Genomic DNA, 13,156 nt, shown 5'->3' with positions numbered 1-13,156 from the left:
GTTATGTAAACTGGCCTGGGGCAACAGTGTGTATGGCATGTGAAGTACAGGGACTGACAGCACTACAACTCCCAGGATGCACAGTTCCACCTGTAAGAAAACCAGACCAGTGAAATTGCCTAACAATCAATAAAACCCACCTGAATGCTAAACAATTGAACAGCCTACGGCAATGACAGCAAGGCTATGGCCCCCTACCAGCACTATTACAAGCAATACACATCTACAGCTGTGTTCCCTACTAAACTGGCCTTTGAAATTACCATCCAAACAATGTCCTGTACTCACCAGGGGGGGAAACTATATAGGAAGCTGCATGTACTTGCTGGACACCCATACAGAGGCCCAAATTAAATGGTAACTCCCATACAGTTGGCTAGCTGTGTTACCATTGTACATTGTGCAGCTGTTACTTGACTTAATGATGTCATACCCCTTAGTAGGAGATAACTGTACACTGCAGTGTCTTTCCTCAGACAAGATCTGAGTCAATCAACAGTCATCTACCACCAAGGTACTCCAAGAGCTTGGAGCATTGTGTGTGCATTTGGAAACCTCTGTGTCCCTCATAGATCTAACCCAGATTTTGAAGCAGCTGTCACTGTCATATCAGGGGATCATGTAAGGGCTTTGTGTGCATGTCACATAACATGCCTAGTGGTTAAACATAATTATCAATTGTTGCACTACTTTCAGCAACTGTGTGTTCCACTTTTCCTACAGGTAATCTTGCCATTTTCAATATGGAGAGGACACCAGGCACTGATACTACCCCTCCGGATGAAGGCCCAGTGAAGAAAACACCCCTGGATGTTTGCACAGTGAGGACGAGGCTGGCCCATCAGGGACACCTGGTCAGTCAACAACTGTGAGCCTTACTCTGCCCACATCGACTCCTCCCAGCCATGTTGCATCTACATAACAAGCAACCATTCACCCACAAACCTGTGTCCGATGGCTAGTGTCGTCCCCTAGTACAGGCACCTGAGTCTCCTATCCTAAACCCAGACAATGATGGACCTGCCACCAGTGGGGGTAGGCAAACTGTGCCACGGGAACAGGCACGTGGGTGTAGGGTGCATGGGAGGGGTGGTGTGGGCAAGAGGATGGAAGCTCCAAAGGACACAACTGGCCAGGAAACCATCTCCTAAGTCTTGGGAGCTCCCCAACAATCCCAAAGCATGATGGGCCAGGTACTAGCATGATGGGGAAGATCAGACAGCTGCAGAGGGACAACCACTAGGAAGTAAGGCAGCAGTGGCAGGGCCAAAATGCCCACCTGGCTTTTATTGCTGTGGTGCTGAGGAACCTGAATACTACCTTGAGAAGGTTTTGTACCTAACATCTGGCTTCTCCCACTAGCAAGGAAACATCAGGCCCTTCTACATATGTTGCATCTAGTGGAATGGAGGCCCTGCCAGGGGAAGAATATGCCTCAGACGCCCCACCCTCTGTAGCTGAGGAATCCCCCGCAAACGTGGATGTCCCCCCAAACATCCTGGAGAAGCAGATGCCAAGACCAAAACCTCTGCCAGGAAGTGAACCTCTATTGATTGGATCCCCTTGTGTGGCACAAATACACCCAATTGACTATTCTAAAACCTATCTCCCTTTTCCTATGCTACAATGACACTGGACTTGTGTTTTCAAATGGTGCAAATGGTGTAGCAACTACCCTTATGATTTCATCCACCATGACTGAACTATTCACTGTCTACTCTGTGGTATTTGTGTTAAGTTTCATTCAATTAGCTGTGCACTCACCAATAAATGCCACTTAACCACAGATCATGTATTACAGTTTTTTTATCAACCATATACAACTGTCATGTATAACAACACTTGCACATAAATGTTTCTCTCAAATGTAAACCCTTTGTCATGAACATCACACATGTACTGTATTACCAGGCTAGATGTTGCATTGACTAGTTATAATAGACCTTACTCAATTCACTAGTATAGCACTTTCCAACATTTAGATTGGAAGAATGCCAATTATCACACAGAGAAGTACTGCTTCTAACTTCAGTGTATCGGCATAGATGTCATACACTCCCAACCCGCAGACTACAGAAGTTAGGGACATGCCAGTCTATCACTATCCCAGGAGGCAAACATATTGGTTCAATGTATCATCAGCTAAAGCCCACACCATAACTCCTAAATTTACAGACCCCCATGAAACAGACAGAGGTCAGTACTAATGTCACCAGTCATGGAACCTTCCACTTACCATGGTCAGGTACCCATAGGCTTGCCATCCACCTATGGCAGTCTTCAGGCACACACATTGGTTTGCAAAGAGGAAATACACTGACAACTACATACAAGTTAGTTCTCATCCAACACAATCCATCATGATGTTAAGGGGTATGGATACCACATTATGGCATGTGTCTGAGACAAATGAATACACACATGGCACTATTGGCCCTACCTTCAATACCAAACAGGTCTTTTGTGTGAAATAGGACGCTACCATCCAACAGTCCTCACAGTCTGGGCATTGAACTCACACACCACAAATCCCATTCCTGGCAGTACCTGGTTCAATCCATGTTCACTTCACGTCAGTCTGCAAATCCCATCTGCCTGTGACACTGTCTAAAATTGCCAATTGAGGATGAGCTGAAAAGTAAATCTGAAATCTGTAAATGACAAAGATAAGGTATAGGCCACATTGATACATATACATAACACAGGTAATTCATATATACAAATGTAGCTCTGAGTGTGCATTGATTAAAATTTGACTATGTTTATTACATGTCTGTACGCAACTCCATGTAACAATCTGCATGCATATCTGAATCATGGACCTTGGAGCCACTTATGACCTCTCTGGTGGTCATACTAAGAACCTTATGAGGCATTCCTAACCTCACCTATTCCCACCTGATTCACTTTAATTACATCACATCACATACCTTCCGTCAGGTGAGGTATTTATTGATGAGATCAGCTCTGATGTATCCAGCTTCATCCTCATCATGCGCATCCTCACTTGGCAAATCTGCATTTCCACCCATAGGAACTGCTGCCTCACCGTCATCTGGTATGAATGGTATCTGACGTCTCAGGGCGTTGTTATGGAGCATGCAGCAGGCAACAATAATTTGGCATACTTTGTTGGGTGAGTAGAGGAGGGATCCCCCAGACTTATCGATACAGCAAACTCTTGCCTTCAGGATCCCAAAAGTCCACTCCATGACACGCCTTGTCCTTCTGTGGGCCTCGCTGAAGCAGACATCCCCTGGCATGGTTGATTATCTCACTGGTGTCAAAAGCCAAGAATGGTTTGGGTAGGCAGAGTCCATTGTAAGGAATAGTCACAACAAGCCTCACATAAATCGTGGACATCCACATTTCTATTACCAGATATAAGTCACAGACACACCTGACATATGTGACTTACCAACCAGCCAGGCCCTGTGTACTGTTGTGTCATTAGCAGTGGGATATTGCTGTTCCGCATGATGACGGAATCATGGACTAAGTCCAGATACTTTGTGAAATTTAGAGATCAGCCAAACAGACCACTTGAACATTGATGGAGTGGAAGTTTATCCTGTTCCTATACTCCTGTTCATTGGCATTTGGGGGAACTAAGATTACATAGGTGCCATCTATAGCTCCCACCACATGTGGAATGTGTCCCAAGGAAAAGCAGCATTTACATGGGCCAAATCTTCAAATTGTGGAAATCTGATTTAGCTGTCCAGGTGTTTTAACAACGCAGACCGTGCAGCCTTTAAGACTAGACTGAAAATAGGCTGAGACATCCCTGCAGTTAGGGCCACTGTATTTTGAAAGGACCCAGTGGCCAGAAAGTACAGTACTGACATGACTTGTACAATGGGAGGTATGCTATTGGGATTACAAATGGCAGGCATCAGATCTGGTTCCAACTGACGTCAGAGATCCATGATTGTGTGCCTATCCAGGCAGTAGATTTGAATCACATGTTGCTCCTCCATGGCCTACAGATCTGCTAGTGGATGGTACACTGGAGGTTGTCTTGCTCTTCTCATGCCAGGGTAACTATGTGGGAGAAAATCAGAATGCATGTGCGTCACACAATCTGTACAGCATAAGTATGATCACAACAACTTCACATATAATGCTACTTATTGACACATGACTGTGAAAAAGTTGCAGTCAGCATGTACCTAGGCAACAATTGGCTTATAACTCCATTCAGATCCCCTAACACATCTCATGTACTTTGAATGAAGAAACATGTCCCTGAAAGTGAATGTAACATTAACTACCATTTACAGATTGTCATTACTCTGTTGACAATACTATTTCATTTTTGTTGGACCTGGCCCTTTTTGCAGGTTCAATCCCAGACTTTTTGCCTTCTTCCTCCTATTTTTTCTGACCTCCTGCTGTTGGCTCTAGGACTCTGAGCACTTTACCACTGCTGATCAGCACTAAAGTTCAGGTGCTCTCCCTTCTAAAAGTTGGTATGATTGGCTTATACCTAATTGGAACATTTTATTTACCTGTAAGTCCCTTGTATAGTGGTATCGCCATACCTAGGGCCTGTGAATTAAATGCTACTAGTGGGCTTGCAGTGTTGCTTGTGCCACTCACAGAAGTAACCTTTCAAACCTGTCTTAGGCCTGCTAGCGCAGGGCCTGCGTGCGCAGTTTACTGCCACAGGGACCTGGCATCTAAAATTACTTGCCAGGCCCAGAACTCCCCTTTTACTACATGTAAGTCACCCCTAAGGTAGGCTCTAGCTAGCCCTCTGGGCAGGGTGCTATGTATGTAGAAGGCAAGACATGTGCCTGGTTGCGTGGCCTTTTCTGGTAGTGACAAACAGCCTATTTGGTTTCTCACTGCTGTGAGTGTTGCCTTCTCATAGGATTGCATTGGAAATGACCTCCCTTATGTCCAGGGAGTATTGTCTGTTTTATGAGGGGTAGTTTGGGCATGTTTGGTATGGTTGTATTGGTAGTGAGAAATGTTACTTATGGGTGTAGGTGGATTTTTTATTATCATTACAGAAATGCCACTTCTAGAAAGTGAGCGATTTTCTGTACTTATGACTCTGGTGTTCTGCAGCTTGACTCCAATCCACGTCTGGGCAGAGTGACAGTTAGGCTTTGTGCATACTTTTCAGACACCCTGTACAAAGGGAGGTGTCACAGAGGTGTGCCTACATTTTGAATGTTCATCCTGGGCTGAGAGTAGGGGAGGCGGGGCACACTTGCATTTGTAAAGGCTGTGCCCTGGTGTCACATAAATGGCTCGTTTACCCCCTGCTGATGTCTGGAGCATGTGCTGGAGGAGAGAGGGGACACTCCCAGAACCAGTTGTAACTGGTTGGAACCTCCTCTCCCTCTCTTTGTTAAATCTTTGCAAAACTGAGTATAAGTACAGGGGGTTATCCCTATGAAAAGGAGTCACTAGAGACACTTTTAACTTGCTTGTAACTGGACACAGAATGTTGATGGAGGAACTCACCAGAAATCGCCTTGGACCACTGCTGCTGTGCTTACCTGTGACCTGCTGGGCCACGAGGAGGAACTGCCACTGGCTACACCCTTTGTGCTGGCCTGCTGCTGGGCCCTGCCACCCTGTGCTCCCTCTTTGTGTCCACAGGGGCTGGGTGCTGTGGCCCGACCCCTGCAACTGCCTGCATAGTGCCTGGAGAAGCTCTTTCTTTTGTGTGAATATAGCACCTGGAGAAGCACTCTGCATGCTGCCTTGGCGCCTCGAGAGCGCCTCACTTTATTTGTTAAAGTGGGGAGTGCCCTCTTTTGATAGGCCTCGTGCTTTGGGAAGCGCTTGTCGGAGTGCAGGAATCACCGCCACATCCCGGGCATTTACAAAACACAAGCGTGTCGTGAGCTTGCTGTGTCCTGTGCCCCCAGGGCATCACAGAGTGAAGACTGGAGCGAGTGCGCTCCTAGCGGTGCCCCCGGGGCAAAGCATGCTCTGAGGAACGCCTCTGGGAAAACAGCCGGCCCCAACTCTGGGCTGATCACCCCACTGTGACCCAGGTGGTTTGCAGCAGACTCACGCACCAGATCGGGAGTGGGCAAGTCTGTGTTCCAGGGACGGGAGGGTAAGGAAGCCTCATCGGAGGCTCCCCACCCCAGCGGGCCCCCATTTGACCTCAGAAGTCACAGGAGGGGAGGAAAGTTCATCGAAGGCCCCCCGAACCACTAAGCCCCTTCATCTTGTGCAAAACGGGCAGGGAGGAGGCCTCATCGGAGGCTCCCTGCTCCACCAGGCCCTCAGCTTTTTGCCAGAGGTGGCGGGCGGGGAGGACGCCTCACTGAAGGCCCCCCGTAACACTTGGCCTCTTGTTTTGTTGCTCTGCTCCCCCGGGAGTGCCGGTAGTGGCTCTGGGGGACAGCAGAGACCGTGGGTGCCCTAGTTCAGGTGCAAGCCCTATGAGGGGCCCCTGCATATAAGCAGAGCGGGTGCCTGTCGTCCCCCTCCCCCAACCATGAAACAGCCCCCGTTTTGGCACTGAGGAGCTCCAGGGGCTCCCTTTTCTTCCTTGTGGCACTGGAGGTGCCTACATCGTAAAAGGAGAGGCTCATTTCAGGGGTAACATGTTCAATGTGGCATTCAAGCTGACATGTTTCTGCACCTGACTTGCCATATTTATTTCTAATGTTCCTTTTAAGGGCAATCTGGGAATATTATGCTAACCTTTTTTCTTTTTATGACGTGACATATGTTTGCTAATGTTCCTGTTATGGGCATTTATGAGGATCATGTGACGTGCATTATTGTAGTAATATTTTTTCTGACTACTGCTTATGTTGCAGAATAATGAGTAACCTGTATGTTATATGTGACTACTGCTGATTTCTGCAGTGTAACAGTAATGTGTAATGTTCTGGCAACTGCGTGGGTAGCAGGGTATTACTGACATATTGTGTTTGGTCTAATGATGTTGTGTACAATAGAGTTTACTTTTATATAACTTGGTGTTGCGTTTCCTTTGTGGTGGGGATAGTGTGTCATGTGTGTTGTGTGTGTTGTGCAAACGCTTTACACATTGCCTCTCGGATAGTCCTGACTGCTCATGCCAAGCTACCAAAGGGGCGAGCAGGGGTTATCTTGGGTGTATAACTCCCTCGCCCTGACTAGAGTGGATGGTTCTGCCTGGCTTAGGTGCATACCCTAGGCACCCAGAAACCCCATTTCTAACAATGTACATAACTCAGGATAGATCTATTTAACATTCTCTATATGATATATGCACATTTCTGCATGTAAGCCCAAACAAAGGCAGCACTGAACACAATGTTGTAGATATGTTTCACAGTTAGTGATGCACATTTCTTAAACTCATCGTTCATCTGTAAGCCTTAAAATGTCACCTGCCTGACCTTCTGTACTGGACATTGGGAAGTGACCTAACTCCGCCGGCGTATGTCGTCAAGGCGGTAGGAGGCTACAACCACGGTGGACATTGCCATTGGAACACATTGCTGCCTTTGGCAGACTTGGCCCACTGGCGATGTCTGCCGGTGGTGACGGTCCTGTACGTGGCAGACGTAGTGGCCATCTCAAACTTCATCCCTCACTTGACTCCTGACACTGCTGCCAGCAAGACCTCCACTACTTGAGCTGCTGTGTACTGCCTCTGGGAGCAATTATGCCATGTTCTACAGGTGATAGGGCCCCTGCCTTCTCACCTGATGAGCTGGACAAGCTTGTGGAGGAGGTCCTATCCCTGTATGGACAGCTGTATGGTGCACCAGAGGAGCATGCAAGTGCATAGCAATACCAAAGTTTGAATTGTTGACTGTGTGATGATGTTCTGGAAATGTGGTTGAATGAAGGATTGTGGTGATATGTGTGGGTAGATGGACACGTGCACATGTTCATATCTAGATTTTGAGTCCTGTTACATAGTAGGGAGTGTGTGATGTATGTACCCTGACCAACCTACAAATTGTATTGCATCATATTTGAAGGTGGTGTGAAAAATACTTGGACAGATATACCATGTTCAGAGACATGTTTGTGGTCTAGTCATATGTTTGAAACCGATCCCTGGTGCTGGATATGCATACTGTATGCCTGTCTCATCGTCACAAATGGCCTGACTGCAGATGGTCACTCCACATAGAAAGGGATGTTGAAGGAAGTCTGTGTATAGCTACTTGCACTTACTTGTATTTTCATCCTGCTTGTTTTGTTATGGTGCATGTGGACATGACATATTTTTCTTCTCTGTGTCATCCATGCAGGTCAATACCCATTAGAAGAAGGGGATTTGGCTTGCCATCACCAAGAAAGTACGGATGCCTGGGGTCCACATCCGGCAGAGCACCCACTGTCGGAAGTGGTGAGAGGACCTGAGATGCTGGGCCCGGAAGACTGCAGAGGCAGGTCGGGGTATCTCCTCCCAAGCAGGACAGGGTGCCTGTCGGACCTTCACCCCCCATAATGGCCTGCATATTGGCGGAGGCCTACCCTGAGTTGGATGGGCATTTCTGTAGACGGTAAATGTCTACGCAGCTATTTTCTTAGCCATAGTTTTGTAGGCAAGATAAATAGTCCAAGACCTCTTCTTTACAGTTACAATCAGAACAGGTTTTTGCCAACATCATGTGTACATTGTAAGGTTCTGTCTAATATCACACTTGTGATGCGTCTTAAACATAAATTTTTTGCTATTTTGGATATGGTTTGAATGCTTGTTGTATGGAAACCTATTGTCTGCACTGACTACATTGTGGTGCATTTGTGGTAGTTCACATACACATGTTGTTCATGTGTATTCAGGCATTTGGCTTGCATCAAGGTGTATGTCCCTATCATGGTAGCCTCAGATATGGTTTGTGTCTCTTATTTAAAAAAAAAAAAGATGTAAGGCTAGTTATGTCTGATGTGTGGATGGTGATGTTGTTACTCAGTCATTGGGCTATTGATGGAATACTAGTATGATACGTTGAACTATGTGTCTCCTCCCTGCACATGCCAGGAGTCCATTGTGTTGAAAAGAGTTGTTATACTACCTGTGGTTGTGTGTGGGTAAATGCTCAGGGCTAAATAGGCCCTAAAACTGTGCAATACTTTGTTTACAGGAGGACAATGACTTAGATGAAATGGCCCACAAAGTATGTAACATCCTATCCTACATCACTATTGGTACATGTGTTAGTGACATGTGTTCTGACTCTATCAAACTCTAAATTGGTATTTGCCAATTAGAGTAGTTGAATTTTAGCTGATTTCCATTGTGAAGGTTGTGAACTCAGTGACATGAAATGGGTATGGCTTGTAAGCAACATGCTGTCTTATGATATGGTCCCTTGCCTGGTACACGACATCAGGTCAATATGTTAGTATGTGTAGATTTTGTGTATTTGACATGTGGAAAGCACATAGCCTGGTTATTGGTTGACTATGTTGCTGTGGATAGGGAACCAGTACCATATGGCCATGCCAGCTTGTCATGGAATGGTTAATGTGATAGCCCTACTGATATGAGGGTATTGTAGGTGTGAGATAGGTGGTTTAGCTGGTGTGTGCAAGGTTTTTATGTCGGGTGTACATTGTATCTTGTTGTGACATGATGCTGGCACAAAACTTGTTCTACCTGGAAGTGTAGTACAACTGGATGTAATGGTATTGATGTGTTCAGTGTGATGTAAGTGGTATGTAAAGAATGTGATGACCCTACCTCACTTTCTGTTTTCCAGCATCAGCATGCAAAGGAGATGGGGCACAGTTGAGTGGGGAAGCTGCTGGCCACGGGACCTACAATCATGAGAACACCGACAGCGAGGGACCCAGTGGCCTGGAGGGCGAGGGGAGTGCCACTTGGGAGACTGGATCCGGTTATTCTCTTCAGAATTCTCCTCCAGTGGACACTCGCTGGCGGTGGCAAACCCACCTGGGACCACCGAGCACCATCACTGTCTGTCACCTCCCTTTCTATAACCGCCCTCCCTGTAACTCCCCACCCAGACGGCCGTGCCAGCTCATCCAAGTGGGTGGGCATTTCCTTTGTTGCAGGCACCTCTGCCCCAGCCCCTGTCAGCTCTGCTTCCCTCAGTGAGGAGGCTATTGACCTCCTTAGGTCTATCTCTGTGGCTCAGTCCACTATCGTGAATGCCACCTAGGGACTGGCAACTTAGATACAACAGAGTAATGTGTTCCTGAAGGGCATCCACAATGCACTGGCTGGCCTACAGAGATCATTTCAGGCTCTGGCCTCCACAATGATTGCAGCAAAGTCACCCTTTGTCTACAGTTCCCCCTCCACCTTCCTCTTCCTCTTCCCAATCCCTGTCCCCCCTTCCCAGAGCCAGAAAAGGCACACAGACAGGCATGCATCCACCTCAACATCCAAGGGTAGTGCAAACCAAAGCACCACAGGACACACCACTAGCATACACACAAGCAACATTCAGATGCACACACAGCAACAGTCACATCCTCACCTGACACCCCCACCAGCCCCAGCATCACAGACAGCACACATAATACACTTGCAGACATCACACCAACATTCACAGATCCAGCCACTATACCTATCCTACCTGTAGACAGCACCCAAGCAGACCCTCAGACATCCACCCCAGTCACCCCACCCGCAGACACCACAACCACAGACACGCCTACATGCAGCAAATCCACCACACCTACAGTCACCACCCCAACAGACAGTCATGCACTCACAACAGTATCCCTCCACCCCCCTCAGCCTGACATATAAAGGCCCTCATTGACCCACCCAACAGACACCCCCACCCACAAGCTTACCTCACACAAGCACGCACCCAAGGTATCCACACCAACACCTGTCACAACCACTCCCTCTCCCTCCACACCCAAACCCTTTTTCTATGACTGTTCCTGTGTATAAGAAATCATTCCTTTCTGAGTTTGCCCTTTCCCTTACTCCTCTCCCCAGTGAAACCCCTAAATGTTCTGTTTCCCTCCCCAAGGCCATCCCTTTCACCTCCAAGACCTCCCCTACGCCCCTGTAAGTACCCATGCCCTTCCCCGCCAAGAAGTCTACCCTTCCTAAGAAGACCCAACCCTCCCCCCAGCATAAAACAAACCCCCAAGCCAAATCCCAAACCCCCTCCTAAGCCTCAGCCCCACCCCGCTGTCACCTCCCCCCAGATCATCCCTGAGGTGCCTGCATGCCCTCTTGATGCCCCTACCTGTGAGGGTTACATGGCAGTCAGGAGACAAGAACAGGCACCCTATGGTGCCTTTGGCAATTTACAATTGCTTGGATCTTGAACTGGCTAATGGCCTTGTAGTTCTCTATTTTTTGCTTCCAAAACATATCAAAGATACCAACTTGTTGTTGGTTTCCAGATTCCACCTTTGTCCTGCATTTCCTTTCCTAGGTTAAAGTTGTTCCTGGCTGACATTGGTTGTGTGCCAGTATTTGTGTGTGTGTGTGTGGATCTGGTGCTTCCTGTATTGTATTGGCAGTATGTGATGGTGTGTGCAGTGCTTTTGTCCCCTATGGATAGGGTGTGTGTTGTCTGATGGGCATGTGTATGTAGTAGACATGTTGTGATGGTATTGTAAAGTGTTTGTGTTGACATGTGTTGTGAGTGTGCATGTATTATGCATGGACTGATAGGTACGATGTGCTGTGTGTGATGTATGTGTTGACCGGTAAGTTGTATGATTGTATAATTGTGTGTGTTTGTGGCCTGCTGGTTGCACATTGCGTTTATGTGTCCCTGGGTAGTGTCTTTTGTGAGTGATTGACAATGTGTTTCTGGTTGTGTGTTTGAGGTGTTGTTCTGACGTGGTGTTATGTTGTATGGTATTGTGTGAGACTGGGCCTGTGCTGTGTTGTCATGCGTAAGTGTATGCTTTTGACAAGTAGCATGTGAGTGTGGTGGCTGCAGTGTGTGTGCTGTGTATGTGTGGTTGTATTTGTTGTTGTATGTGAGTATGCATGTCAGTATACTGTTAGGTGTGAGTGTAGCCCTTGTACCCCCTTCCCTATGATATGTTATGTAAGTGTACAAAATGTAACAATATACAACAGTAGCAGTTAAGTGTGTGTACTTTGGTTGTTGTTATCATCGGTGAAGATTCCGTAGTCTTTTGACGAGCAGTAGCAGCGGGATGACATCTAGATGTTGTTCCATGGCGGGTCCGGACAAGTATGGCTTCCCAAAGGTTTGTCTCCTTTTATACAGTTCGTTTCCGCCAGGGTTTCCGTGGTACTGCAACTGCGGCGGAAATCCTGGCTGTGTGCAGCCTCGTAATAGGTCCGATGGACACATGATCTCCGCCAGCCTGCTGGTGTCATTGTTCGTCCGTGGCGGTTTGACCGCACTGGCGGTGCCAGTGGTGCTTTGCCTGTATTCTGTGGGCAATACCTCCAAAGTCATAATTTGGCGGTCTTCTTCGCCTGACTGTTGCTGGTCTTCTTCGCCAGCCTGATGGCAGTCTGACCGCCAACATGGCAGTCCTCGGACCGTCAAACTTGGAATGAGACCCAAAATATTAAGTAAATTAAGATTTAGAATTTTGTATACTAGAAGTAAAAAAATACAAAGTTCGATATTTTTTTAATTTATAAATTATAGCTTTTTCATTTTTTATTCAAATTTAAGTATCAGTTTTTTTACATTTTATTATAGATAATGATCATGTATGTGTTTGGTTGATTAATGTTGCTTCTAAGTGTGTTGTAGAAAAACATAAGTGAATTATATATGTTTTTAAATGAACAGGTATACTGTTATGTTATTTTTTAAATGGTGTATATTTTTTTATTTCATAGTTTTGTATAATTTTACTTTTATAGTTATATTGGTTATATTTTGTTTATATAGGTAATTAGTTAGTGTTTTAATGTCCTGCTCATTTTTTTTACATTTGTGATGGAAAATGATTATATACTAATTAAATTTAACAAATGATTTTGTGTTTTTACATACTTTAATGTTAATGTATGCAATTTTTTGTAAAATGTCATATTTTAGTTTGTTTATATAATATATATGTACATTTTTGGGTTGTTTTTTATAATTAATAATATTTAGATAATGCTTTGCAATTTTTTTAGTGTTGAATATACGTTGTGCTATCTTTAGTGTTAACCACCTTCAAAAAATTAATTTAAATTAGACAGGGAATAGGTAATATGACCACATAAGTGTCCAAAACCTTCCCCTAAATA

This window comes from Pleurodeles waltl, chromosome 9 (assembly GCF_031143425.1).
Source record: "Pleurodeles waltl isolate 20211129_DDA chromosome 9, aPleWal1.hap1.20221129, whole genome shotgun sequence".
NCBI lineage: Eukaryota > Metazoa > Chordata > Amphibia > Caudata > Salamandridae > Pleurodeles > Pleurodeles waltl.
Note: the sequence above shows the minus strand (reverse complement) of the source record.